The sequence below is a fragment of the Vigna radiata genome, chromosome 1 (assembly GCF_000741045.1).
Source record: "Vigna radiata var. radiata cultivar VC1973A chromosome 1, Vradiata_ver6, whole genome shotgun sequence".
Classification (NCBI taxonomy): domain Eukaryota; kingdom Viridiplantae; phylum Streptophyta; class Magnoliopsida; order Fabales; family Fabaceae; genus Vigna; species Vigna radiata.
Window position 1 is genome coordinate 35,528,525 of NC_028351.1, and position 14,758 is coordinate 35,543,282.

Below are 14,758 nucleotides of genomic sequence, written 5' to 3' on the forward strand. Positions count from 1 at the left end.
ATATGAAAATCATATAAATTAATCAAGAGTTTTAATAGAAGAAAGTATCAAAAGATTACATTGTTTCCCCCAACAACAATAGGGTTTAGTTCACCATAGTCATGGTGAATCTAGATTAGAAATGGATGAAGAATGGAAAAACAAACCCTAGATAAGAAGAAATGGAGCCTAAGCATCCAAGATATCCTCTCCAGAGAGTGAAATTAGGTCTGGTCGCCCCCTTATGTCAAAAGAATGCATTTGAGATCGCAACAGGGCTATTTAAAGTTGAGGAGCGTCACAGAAAACAGGCCCAAGCCCAGCAGACAACTGCCCGACGCCACACCTATTCCGCCTGGCGGTTTCCCTCAAGTCGCGCTTCCGCCCGGCGGCAGGGGTCTACCGCCCGGCGGTTTGCCTCTAGTCGCAAATTTGCCCAGCGTCCATGCCTGGTGCCAACTCCTCGCACTGGACAGCCCAACGATGTAATTTACCGCCGGGCGGTGCGTCGACTCTTCATTTCTTCATTTCTTCATTTTTCTTCCCGTTTCTTGAGTCTATACCTTCATCTTCAACTCCATTCTTCACTTTCCCAAAAATGCTACAAAACAATGCAAAACAAGCATAATATTGCTAAAAATAGCTTTTGACTCTCTACAGACTCGTTTATTGAGTTTTGCTTGATTCTAAGCTCATTCTAAGCCTTGAAGAGTGTAATTTGGTCTAAATTGACATGTGAAAATAACTGTTTTTCAACCGTTAACAACACCCCCAAACTTAAATCTTTGCTTGTCCTCAAGCAAACAAAACAAAACAGAAAACAAAACAGAGCTTGGCTTTATACTATTTCATCCAATGATTCAACACTCCTAAAGTACATGACAAACACTACTCAATTTCAAATCTTCAGTGAAATCAAACTACGATGCATGCATGCTTTCAATCCAGAGATTGCACATTATATGTTACACATTATGAATGACCAATCCACTAAGCAAAAAAATCCACTCATGAAAATTAACAATTCAAACCAAGCAAGTGTTTCACTCAATCACTCAAGTGTTTAGGGTGACACTCCAACTCTCTATCATTCACAAGTCACATGAAACAAAATTGCCATTCATCTTAAACAATCAACATCTTTACATGCAAATGCCATCAAAAGGACTTTTCCAAGGCTTGTAATGAGGTTGGGTTAACAAGAAAAATTGGTTTTTCTGGAAAACACAATCCTTGAGTTAAGAGAGCTATCATAATATTCAACATTTAAGCACAACTCTCTTCCTCCCAATCTCTCTCATTCCCAACTTTTTCCTTTTTTCTTTTCATTGAGCTCATCTTCATGCTTTTTCTTATTTTTTTCTTTTTCTCATGTATTTTTCTTTTTCAACATTTGAGCTCAATGCTTCTTAACAAATTTTCAATTTCCCCCATGCAACCCCAAACTTGAACCTTTTCATCACATATAGTTAAAAGCTCATCCCAACTCAAGCTAAAGAATTTCAAGACAAGGGTTCACATCCTGTTTAAGGCTAAGGTTCAAAAAGGGTATAATATTTTAAGCTCTGCGGGTGAAAATTTGGCTAGAGAAGGGTTTTCAAAAATGATCTTGATCATATGACATTCACATGCAATTCAATCAATCATCAAGATTAAGGCAATATCATTCATGTTTTCCTGTGAATAATACATACAACAATGAAAACTCTGGAGCTCAATACCTCACACAACATGCTTTCTCACACAAAATTCATACATACACCCTGCTTAGCATCATAATCACAATCATAATTTACTATACACCTGTTTCACTGAATATCAATATGCAACACAACCCAATTATCAATCACATCAGATCATCATCAAATAAGCTCATCATGCAAATTAGTCAGTCAAACATCTTCTGAAAAGTATTTAGGCCAAGCATACACACTGAAAAATAAAATTCAACCTATTCTAAGAATTAAAAATGTAAAAGTAAAAGAGAGAAAACTAGGTTGCCTCCTAGTAGCGCTTGTTTAACGTCACGAGCCTGACCCAAACCTGTTTAGCACTTGTCAGTAAGTGTAATTCCTTCCACCACCCATCAGTAGGTGTGCCTTCCTAGAATCCTTCAGTCGATTCAAGAAAATTTTAGCATCCCTCAGTAGATGCTACCCAAAAATTCCAAAAATTACATGTTCCAACGAAAGTAAAAATGAAAATGACAAAAAAAATGAAAAGTGTTCATAAAAAAAACAAAAAGTGACTTTTAGCAAATCAACTCTTTTTCTTCACTTTGGGATCCTCATCGTCCCACCGGCTCAATTGTCTTCGGTCTACTCTCTTGACTGCTGTGGAATATGGCCTTCTAATCTCCACCATTCCTTCATCTTTTAGCTTCCTGTTGATAATCCACTTCCTGTTTTTAAATCGCACTGAAAAGCGCCTCAGGAAAGGCGTGTCCTCTAAGAGAGTTGATTCCTCCTTGCAAGCCTTCCCTTTTTCATGAATCTGCAAAACATTACAATTGTCACAAAAATCAATACCTGTGGAGTTTTCTTCCTTTGCAGTTTCTCTCTTGGCCATTTTATATTTGAATCTCTTTACTGCCCTCCGTGTAGTTTCTTCAGAGCCATAAACCAGCACTTGGTCATTATCCCTTAACTTTATTCCTCCATCATGGATACGTATAACCATCTTAGAAGTCCGCATGAACGGTCTTCCTAAGATTAATGGAATTCTTCCCTCATTGGTCATATCCACAACTATAAAGTCAACCAAAAATTCCTACTCCTTAATCCGGACAATTACATTTTCCACCATTCCAACTGGCTTCTTCCTAGATCCATCCGCCACTGTCAAGATCGACTTGGTGGGCTTTAATTCTAGCCCTCCAATCTTCTTAAAATCACTAAAGGGCATCAGATTAACGCTTGATTCCGAATCAATCATAGCTTCCCCTAAATTTACATCATTTATGACGCAAGGAAGAGTCAAAGCCCCTGCATCCTCCATTTTTTGCGGATGGTCCTTCTTTCTGGGCTTAACCAGCTGCTCTTGATCTTCTTCATGACCCAGATCAATTAACCTCCCAAGGTAGTATTTGATCTTCTCATCATACTCAGAGGTTTGTGAAAATGTTCTAGGGTTAATGGGTGCCTCATTAAGAATATTACGGAATGATTCTCTAATATTTTCCTGCTCTTTTTCTCTTTCTGTTTTCTTCTCTTCGCATCTCTTATGCTTATTACGAATCCTCTCCTCCTCTTCATCCTCACTACTTCCAATCTCAATTATTTCCTCCTCTGGCTTCCTTTTACTTCTGGTTATAACAACTTTGCACTCCTCTTTTGGGTTAACTTCAATGTTAGCCCGAAATTGATTTTTCTCCGTGGTTTCAACCCTCTTCGACAACTGTCCAATCTGTGTCTCCAGTGATCTAAAGTTGGCCTGATCACTTGCTTGTTGAGACTCATAAACTTTCAAAAATTTGTCAAATCTGTCAGTTAATCCTCTGACTGTCTTTGTCAAGCTGCTTACTTGCTGCCATAGGGGGGAAGGTTGTTGCTGCCCGAAGTTACCCACTTGTCCAGATGAATTTTTCTGACTCTGCCCAATACTGGGGTGATTTTTCCAACCTTGGCTAAAATTCCCATGGTTGAAATTGCCTTGCTTATTTTGAAATTGGGCTCTCATGCAATTAACATCCTACTACATCTCCTCCGTGAAAGCACATTGACCATTGATATGGTCACCACCACATAAATCACAAAGTTGTTGTGTTTGAGAAATATTTATGGTTCCCCTAGGAAGTTCAGAGAGGACCTTCGTCAATTTATCTAATTTCTGGCTGAGAAGATGATTCTGAGCAGCTGCAGCATCTTCAACAGGAAGATGCAAGAGTCCTCCTTTTTGTATGCCCCTCTCACTCTGTGCTACTTTAGTTAAGGCCATCTCTTCAATCAAGTCATACGTCTCATCTTCCGTTTTTCTATTAATACTACCTCCAGCTGAGGCATCTAGCATCATCTTGGAATGAGCACGTAAACCTCCAAGGAAAGCAAGTAAGTATGACGTCTTATCGAACTCATGAACTGGGGTCTTCCTCAATAAGCCTTTAAATTTGTCCCATGCTTGCCCGAGAGTTTCCTCCATCCCTTGCTTTAATGAAGAGATCTCCAACTTCCCTTGATTAATTTTTGGAGCGGGAAAGAATTTAGTTACAAATTGCTCTGCCACGACTTCCCAAGTCCTGAAAGTTCCTTCAGGGAAAGAATGCAACCAATCCTTTGCGTTTCCTCCCAGAGAAAAAGGAAACAAACTGAGTCTAACTCTGTCATCCGACACTCCATGAATCTTCACGGTGTTGCAAATCTCACCAAAGATGGTCAAATGGTTATAAGGATTCTCATTCGACAACCCATGGAATTGATTATTCTGCACCAATTGGATGAGCACCGGACTCATCACCATGCTGGTTGCGTTATCAGTTGGAACTGTTATATTGTTGAAGTTTAAGGGGCCCACTGTGTTAGTTGCATCCCCTAGTGTACGTCTGAGAGGAGGTTGGTAGTCATCTCCTCAATATCTGGTGCAGGAATCACAAATGAAGACTGCAAAAATGCTTCAGGAGAAAGAGATCTCCCAAGTGAAGTACGTCTCCTTCTCCTCCTGTCCGGTAGTCCTTCTAAGAGAGGTTGCTGGTCTTTTCTGCTTCTAGTATGTATTTCTTCCTGCATACACAAGAAACAAACCCTAAAAGCACTTTTACAGAAAAATAAAATAAAACACAAATAACAAAATAAAACAAAAATAATTACAGCCAAGTCAAATTCAGTCGATCCACACTACTAGAAAAAGTTAAACCTCGAGTCCCCGGCGGCGGCGCCAAAAACTTGTTAACGGATTGGCAAGCGTACCAAATCGTTCAAGTAATAATAAAATGGTAAGTCCAAGTATCGTTTCCCAAGAGACTCGAAAGGCCTTATCGTTCGCGTGAATTAAAAGAGTAAGACTAGAAAATAAAAATTAATTAATTTGATTTGAGAACAAAATATAAACATGCACAAGAGATTGATTCAATTGACAAGAAGAAAACAATGGATGAATGGAGTTGTTGGGGGTTTACAATTTCATCTTATCCGCTCTCTCCTATTTCCTCCTCTTGATTAATTAGCTTGATTATCTAATTGTCATGCAACTTTCTTGGCCTACCCTTAACCCGATCCCTCAGTGAAAAGAGCCTATTACTAATTACTGGCTTGTTATCCCTAGCCTCCCCTAACAATTAATAATGCATTATAGAATAGAAGTGACAAACAATTGATCGTCCTACCCCTATCCCTAGGTGGTATTGCTTAATCAAGGAATTACTCACCAGTTCATGACAGTGTTGTACGTCCCCGTATCAATAAAGACAAACAACAGTTATCGAATGAGTTAAACAATAAAAGCATTAAGCACAGATGAGAACCCAACAATTAATAATCAACGCATATGAAAATCATATAAATTAATCAAGAGTTTCAATAGAAGTGAGTATCAAAAGATTACATTGTTTCCCCCAACAACAATAGGGTTTAGTTCACCATAGTCATGGTGAATCTAGATGAGAAATGGATGAAGAATGGAAAAACAAACCCTAGATAAGAAGAAATGGAGCCTAAGCATCCAAGAGATCCTCTCCAGAGAGTGAAATTAGGTTTGGTCGCCCCCTTCTGTCAAAAGAATGCATTTGATATCGCAATAGGGCTATTTAAAGTTGAGGAGCGTCATAGAAAACAGGCCCAAGCCCAACAGACAACCGCCCGACGCCACACTTATTCCGCCTGGCGGTTTCCCTCAAGCCACGCTACCGCCCGACGGTTTTCCTCTAGTCGCAAATTTGCCCAGCGTCAACGCCTGGTGCCAACTCCTCGCACTGGACCGCCCAGCGGTGTAATTTACCATCGGGCGGTGCATCGATTCTTCATTTCTTCATTTTTCTACCATTTTCTTGAGTCTACGACCTTCATCTTCAGCTTCATTCTTCACTTTCCCAAAAATGCTACAAAACAATGCAAAACAAGCATAATATCGCTAAAAATAGCTTTTGACTCTCTACAGACTCGTTTATTGAGTTTTGCTTGACTCTAAGCTCATTCTAAGCCTTGAAGAGTGTAATTTGGTCTAAATTGACATGTGAAAATAATTGTTTTTCAATCGTTAACAATCGTCATTCAAAAAAGTTGTCTTAACATCCACCTGATGTATCACTAGTTTATGGATAGCTGCTAGAGCTAACAACACTCGAATAGAGGAAATCCTAGTCACAGGAGCAAAAGTATCAAAGTAATCTATGTTGGGTTTTTGAGTAAAACCTTTTGCTACTAATCTTGCCTTATATTTCTCTGTGGATCCATCAGGATGATACTTTTTCTTAAAGATCCACTTACAACCTATGGGTTTTGCTCCTTTAGGAAAATCTACTAAAGTCCAAGTATTGTTTTTCTGAATTGATTCAATTTCAGTACTAATGGCCTTATCCCACTGTTTTGCATCAGGAGCACTAGTAGCTTCTACAAAGCTTATTGGATAACTATCACCAAGATAAGTATAAAAGTCATCTCCAAAGGAAGTTTCCTTTCTCTGTCTTTTACTTCTTCTCAAATCCTCATTCATGGTATCACGATTATTATTATCATTATCATCAACAGGTTGAGACATTTCACTAACCTTTAAGGGAAACACATGTTCAAAAAACTCAACATTTTTCGTTTCCATTATAAAGTTTCTCTCAAGTATGTTACTTTTAACAACTAGAAACCTATAGGCAGCACTATGTTTAGCATAACCTAAGAACATGCAATCAATGATTTTAGAGCTTATTTTCCTTTTCTTAGGATTGGGTAACATTACCTTAGTTTAGGCACCCTCACACTCTTAGATATTTAAGGTTAGGTTGGTAACCTTTCCACAACTCATAAGGAGTTTTACCTGTTTTCTTATGAGGTATTCTATTTTGTAAAAAACATGCAGTAAGCAAGGCTTCTCCCCAAAGGTTATCAGGTGCACTAGAACTAACAAGCATAGCATTCATCATTTCCTTAAGGGTTCTATTTTTCCTCTCAGCTACTCCATTAAGCTCGGGTGAATATGGTGGGGTCACTTCATGGATAATTCATTCTTTAACACAAAAGTCATTAAACAAAACATACTTACCACCTCTATCTAATCTAATCCTCTTAATTTTCTTATTCAATTGATTTTCTACTTCTGCTTTATAGGTTAAAAACACATCAAAGGCATCATATTTGTTTTTGATTAAGTAAACTTTGGTGTATCTAGAAAAATCATCTATAAAGGTCACAAAATAATTTATACCTCCTGTAGACATTGTTTGTTTCATATCAGCTAGATCAGCATGAACTAACCCTAACAGTTCAGTTTGGCGTTCTACGGAAAAACATGTCTTCTTTGTTAATTTAGATTCTATACACATATCACACTTACTACTCTGTTTATCATGTATATTAATCAATCCTAGTTGTTGTAATTTCAAAACATACGAGGAATTCACATGACCTAATCTAGCATGCCATATATCATACGAGTCAACAATATAAGCAGAAGAACTAGATTCATTCATAATTTCAGAAATGTTAAGTACAAAGAGACCTTGATCACAATATCCATTCCCCATAAAAACATTATTTTTTTTCATAATGATATTGTCAGACTCAAATGACACTTTAACCCCCACCTTTCCCAACAGTGCTACAGAGATTAAATTAACTTTGATTTATGGCACATGTAGCACATCACTCAAGGCCAGAGTCTTTCTAGATGTGAGTTTGAGAAGAACTTTTCCTTTTCCTAGAACAGAAGTTGTGCTGGAATCACCGAGATAGACAAGTTCTTCTCCATCCCCTACATTAGTGTAAGAGGTAAAGGCACTTTTGTTTGCACAGATATGCCTGGTAGCACCAGAGTCTACCACCCACTTGCTCACATTGGTCATCAGATTTGCTTGAGAAACTACCGCAGCAATAATGTCATCTCCTTCAGCTATATATGCCCTAAGAGGATTATCGTTTCTTACTTTACGCCAGGTGGGTTTAGATTCATTGGGACGGGATTTAAGAAAAATATTTTTCTTTTGTGATCAGGTTTGTGTGCGTATCTTTTGGGAGTAGCAGCAACTTCATACATGTCTAAAAGTGTGGAAACGCGTTCTTACCAGCGTCGGAAGTTTTGTCCAGAGAAGACCTCAATTTTTGGCACGTCCAGAAGTGATTTTGCGAAGACTGTCTGGGTTCCGGAAACAATAGTTTGGCTCTCCAAAGGCATGCTGTTGACGTCAGCCATAAGTCCTTAAGATTATTGTAAAAGCTGACAAAATAGTATTTCCTGCGCGTGTAGAGTCACCGTTTTTAAGGACTTATCCACGATGTATTGCATAAGTCTCCCAGGATACAATAGGAACTTTTCAAAATATTTCTAGGAATAAAACTTAGAAGAGAAGAGAATGAAAAAAGATTGATTTTTGGTGTGTCTTGGAATGAGAAAAATACTCTCTATTTATAGAACTAGGAGAGAATGAAGGAAAAAAAAAATCATAAAGACAAAACAAATTAATGTTGGAGCATTAAAAATATTTTGATTATTGCTATTAAATTTTTAAATGTTGAAATTAATAAAATATTTTTTTCCGTTGCCAACACCAACGTTCTAAACAATTTACGGCTTTAACTTTTGCAATATCACTATAATTATGATATATATATATATATATATATATATATATATATATATTCAGAAGAAACAGTAAATGAAAAAACACTTTTTTCTCAAGTAATTACGAAAAAGAATAATTTTTTTTCTCTCAAGATAATATCACTAAAGCACCCTTTGGAATAAACAAAACACAGTTCCTCGAAGAATTGGTTAAAACAAAACAAAAAGATAAATAAAGCAAACAAAAATATGCAGAGAGATTCCATGAACACAGATTTCAATTTTTTTTTCTGCAATCAGTTTTTCTACCAACCAAATACAACTAACCCCAATTTCCAGAACATGATAACATGACAAGAATCAACATAACACTATCTTAGTCTCAACCAAACCAAATCATGACAACATAAGATTTTAAAAGTTTGAACAATTAGAGTTTTAAAAGGGGAGATTATGTGGTAAGGATGAAGGACAAATCATTTTTTTTTTTTTGATAAAAATTCCACTCTTTCTGAAAGTCGTTTTTTTACGTGTAAAATGTAACATATGTGAAAAATAGACAGAAGCTTTGAAAAATAAAAATTATAGTAAACCAGAAATGTAAAATCTACACATGCATTTTACACAAATTAACTTTTTAAAACAATTGAAAATGAAAACAAAATTTAAAAAAAATATACAAAAATCTTTATAAGTTAGGCATTTGTATGAGTTGTATATTTATTATTCTTTCTACACCTTAGATTATTCCACCACATAAGATAAAAACTTTTAATGTGATTGGTTCGCCTAATAATGATATTTGAGTGAGTGACTGCTAAGTAAATGGGAGAGATAATACATTTAATGTGAACTTGACTATTTATATAGTCTTTAAAATATATTATAATATTAATTTTAAAAAATAATTATTTGGTTGTCAATTAGTAAAAATGAAGTTAAATAAAATAATAACATATTAAAAGTGATTTGAGGAGTCAATAAATTCTAAAAATTATTTTGATAAATAAAGTTAACAAATTGTTTAAATATATAGTTTATTCTTTCATGCATTTGTATAATAGGTTATTACATGAGGAAAATCAATAATTAGATCTCTAAAATAGTTTTATTTTATGATTTATGTGTGGTGTTCTAATTTTGTAATCCATATAGTGGATTAGACTTTAAAAGTCTTTTTGATTTCATTTTCTGCATTTCCTTGTCATAATTTGATATACCATGAAATGGGTTGGACTAGTTCTATTTTTTTTTTTCTTTAGTCTCTTTAATTTTCTAACTTATAAAATGGATGAGGAATAAAAAATGCATGCATTTAAACAAGGCTTTCATACATTTTTTGGTCGTCTCTCTAATTAAATTTTAGCACCTAAATTACGTTTCTTCTTGTCTATTAAATTGGTAGACTTTAAAAAAAGAATAATAAAAATATATTACTGTTTTTGACAACTCAATTTGATTTTATACTATATAAAATTTAAATTGTTTACTTTTTGTGTTTTCATATAGATTTTGTCACTTTGTCACTTTTCAAAATATGAATACTCTAAATTCCGATAAAATTATTAAACAATAAAAGAAAAAAAAAAGGATAAATTTAATGAAAACGGAGAAAAATAGCTGGGCAACAGTATAAATATTAGAAGTTTTATATACATTGTTTAACTCGTTTAGGTTAAATTGCATAGTTTAATTGAAAATTAGGCATTTTTTGTCATTTAATTTTATATATTTGGTAGTTGTATTGAGTTTTCTGTATTTAATGTTTTGAATTTAAGTTGAAACAAACCATTTTTATTTAAAAAAAAAAAAACAACTTTTTTGCATCAGATATTGCCAAGTCTAATGAAAATTTATGTGGACAGTATCATATCCCTAACTGCATAGAATATCTTACCATATAAGTTAAAAAAATGTGATGGCTTTGTTTAACAATAACATAAATACGTGAGATTGAGTGGCTTAGACAGCGTCAAACAATTAGCTGGCCTTTTATTGAGCTCAAAACCTGACTAAGTCTTTCAATTTTAATACAAAAAAGAAAAAGAAATTAAAGATAAAAATAAAATGAGAGAACTTAGGTAGATATTTGGTGAGAACTAAATGATCTATGGAGACTCTCTTTACAATGAAAACGAAAATGAAAATAGTTAGAAGATAGATAGCGTAAACATAAAAAGGCATTGCAGCACTATATATAGCTTATTTCCTATCCATTACCCTAAGCACTTGTTTCTAATGAAACAAAAAACACTTGTAAAAATGAATTCCTTCCTTTTGATCATCGTCTTTCTTCATCTTTGTTGGGTTTCTCTAAGTCTTAGTGCAGAGACAGTGTGCATTGAGAGTGAGAGAGAGACACTGTTGAAGTTGAAGCATAATCTTATTGATCCTTCAAAGAGACTTTCTTCTTGGAATGCTTCTCTCAATCCCAATTGTTGTCATTGGTATGGAGTTCTCTGCAACAACGTCACATCCCACGTTGCAGAGCTTCACCTCACCACTCCACTTCCTCTTTATGATGAGATCCTAGGTCGTGTTGTTTATGAAGAAGCATACGAAGAGTATAATAGAAGGGCATTCAGTGGAGAGATAAATCCTTGTTTGGTTAATTTGAAGCATTTGAATTACTTGGATTTCAGCGGCAATCTTTTTCAAACTCCATTTCCTTCTTTCATAGCAACAATGACTTCCTTAACTCACCTCAACCTTTCTAATGCTGAATTCATGGGGAACATTCCTCCTCAGATTGGAAATCTCTCCAATTTGCTCTATCTTGATTTAAGTGATGCTGCCAACGGAACAATTCCTTCCCAGATAGGGAATCTCTCCAATTTGTTGTACCTTGACCTCTCTTATGCATTCAACGGAAGAATTCCTCCTCAGATAGGGAATCTCTCCAACTTGCTCCACCTCGACCTCCAAGGAATATATTATGATGAAGAATTATTTTATGAAAATGTTGATTGGCTGTCAAGTCTTTCCAAGCTTTCTTATCTTCACTTGACCAACATTCAGTCACTTGTAAGAGGTATGTCATTTCCTTCTTTTCTTGGCTCAATGACCAACTTAATTCACTTGGACCTCTCTTTTTCTGGATTTATGGGCAACATTCCTTCCCAGATTGGTAATCTTTCCAATTTGGCGTATCTAGACTTAAGTTATGCTGCCTATGGAACTATTCCCTCTCAAATTGGAAATCTTTCTAACTTGCTTTACCTTGACCTACAAGGTCGTTATTTTGTTGGAAATGTTTACTGGTTGTCAAGTCTTTCAAAACTTGAATATCTTGATTTGGGAGGTACAAACCTATCCCAATCATTTCAATTGCTTCACACCTTCCAACTTCTTTCTTCTTTGAAGCACTTATATTTGTCAGAATGTACACTCTCTTGGTATAATCAACCATCCTTTCTTAACTTTTCGTCTCTCATCACTCTTGATCTTTCCCATATTTCTTATTCTTCTACAATTTCTTTTATTCCAAAGTGGGTATTTGGACTGAAAAATCTTATTTCTCTTTTCTTATATGAAAACAACTTTGGAGGTCCAATTCCGGATGGTCTTAGAAACCTCACACTTCTTGAAAATCTTGATTTGGATGAAAATTTATTATCATCTTCTATACCTCATTGGCTTTTTGGTGTTCTTTCTCATCTCAAGTTCTTGGACCTATCACATAACAACTTACAAGGAGTTATTCCTAATAATTTAGGAAATGCTACTTCTCTTATTACACTTTATATGGTACGTAATCAACTTGAAGGTCCAATTCCAACATCATTAGGAAAAGTGGCTTCTCTGGTTAAACTTGATCTATCATACAATAAACTTGAAGGTCCAATTCCAACTTCTTTGGGAAAGGTGACCTCTCTAGTTACACTTGATTTATCACACAATCAACTTTCAGGCAATCTAAAACTAGATTATTATGGCAGCAACGTTGATGGTGAACATCCAAAATCACATGGAAAACTTTCATCATTGAGAGTTCTTAAGTTGTCTTCAAATCATCTTGGTGGAAATCCATTTAAAAGTCTTGGATCACTCTCTAAATTGGTACACCTTGACATTGATGACAATCATTTCCAAGGAGTTGTCAATGAAAGTCATCTTGAAAATCTTACAAGCTTGAGATATTTTTATGCATTAGGAAACAATTTGACTTTAAAAGTGGCTCGCAATTGGCATCCTACTTTCCAACTTATCCGTTTGGGTATGAGCTCTTGGCAATTAGGTCCCAACTTTCCATCATGGACTCACTCACAAAATGAACTTGAAGATTTAGAGATGTCTAATACAAGGATTCTAGATTATATTCCCCCTTACTTTTGGAAGGCTTTTTATTCTCTAAAATATCTAAATCTCTCTAATAATCATATTCATGGTAAGATTGAAAATTCATTGGCAAATCCATTATCTTTTATGATCATTGATCTAAGCTCAAATCACTTGCATGGAAAATTACCATTTTTTTCTAGTGATGTTATATTGTTAGATCTCTCAGGTAATTCATTCTCTTCCATGTATGATTTCTTATGTTGCAAGCAAATCAAGACATTTGACTTGAATCTTNTCAATCTTGCTTATAATAACTTATCAGGAAAAATACCTGATTGTTGGAAAAAGTGGCCAAATTTGATAAATGTAAATCTACAAAGCAACCTTTTTGTTGGGAACATGCCCTTGTCCATGGGCTCTTTAGCTCGATTACAGTCTTTGAACATCCGTAACAACTCATTATCAGGAATATTTCCTACTGCTTTGAAGAAGATCAACAATTTGATAACCTTGGACATTGGAGAAAATAATCTTTCCGAAACTATTCCAACATGGATTGGAGAAAAGTTGCCAAGAATTAAAATTCTTCGCCTTCGATCAAACAATTTTTCAGGTCATATTCCAAATGGCATATGTGATATGATATTTCTTCAAGATTTTGACCTTGCACAAAATAGTTTGTCTGGAAATATTCCAAATTGTTTAAACAACTTTACTGCCATGTTCCAAAAAAACAAGAGTACAGATTTAATTATCCATACCAATGACACAAGATCAAATGCAATCAGTATTATCGTATGGACAAAAGGAAGGCCTTTATTGTATAATAGTATTCTTGGCTTGGTGACAAATGTTGATCTTTCAAATAATAAGTTATCAGGAGAGATACCTAGAGAAATTACTAGATGGTTTAATATATTTGAATTTATCTGGGAATCAATTGTCTGGCCAAATTCCACCAAGTATTGGCAATATGAGATTATTAGAATCTATTGATCTATCATGGAATCAATTATCAGGAAAAATCCCTCCAACCATATCAAACTTGAGCTTTCTCAACAACCTAGATTTGTCTCATAACCATTTAGAGGGAGAAATTCCAACAGGCACTCAAATTCAAAGCTTTGAAGCATCAGACTTTGTGGGAAATAATTTGTGTGGTCCACCCCTACCCATCAATTGCACTTCCAATCACCAAATTCCATATATTGACCGCTCAAAAACACAAAATGGTGGGCATGGAGTGAATTGGTTCTTCGTGAGCTTCACAGTTGGATTTATTGTGGGATTTTGGATAGTTATTGCTCCTTTGTTAGTTTATAGATCATGGAGGTATGCATATTTTTCCTTCCTTGATAACATGTTCTATAAAGTACAATCATATTGGTGATTGTTGATTTGTAATGTAACACTTGTTTTAGTTGATGGTCATCTATCTCTGTATGAATGTGTGGTCTACATTTATGTTTGTGTTAACACATGTTTTTGTATTTTCTTCATCTTATAAAATGCCAAAAAGTTTATGTTTTTCGTGTTTATTTACATTATTAGTGTTTCGTATTTCAGTTTATTTAAATAATCTAATTCTTATTTTCTTCTCTTTCATTCCTCATGCCATTAAAGGATAAATGTATTTTCTTCTAATAGTTCTACTAGAATAAAATGCAATACATATATTTTGTCTCTGCTATTGTTTTTGGGATGCACATATCATCCACACCTACGTGAAAGTTTTATTAATTATATAAAGATTATTTTAGGATATCCTATTAGGTCACATTTCTTATTAAACGAATTTAGG

The 14,758-nt window shown here is 35.0% G+C and overlaps 1 pseudogene; it reads left to right on the forward strand.

The window, feature by feature from the left end:
• The first annotated feature begins 10,938 nt into the window (after positions 1 to 10,938).
• Positions 10,939 to 14,347, forward strand: LOC106762622 (annotated as a pseudogene).
• Positions 14,348 to 14,758: the final 411 nt, after the last annotated feature.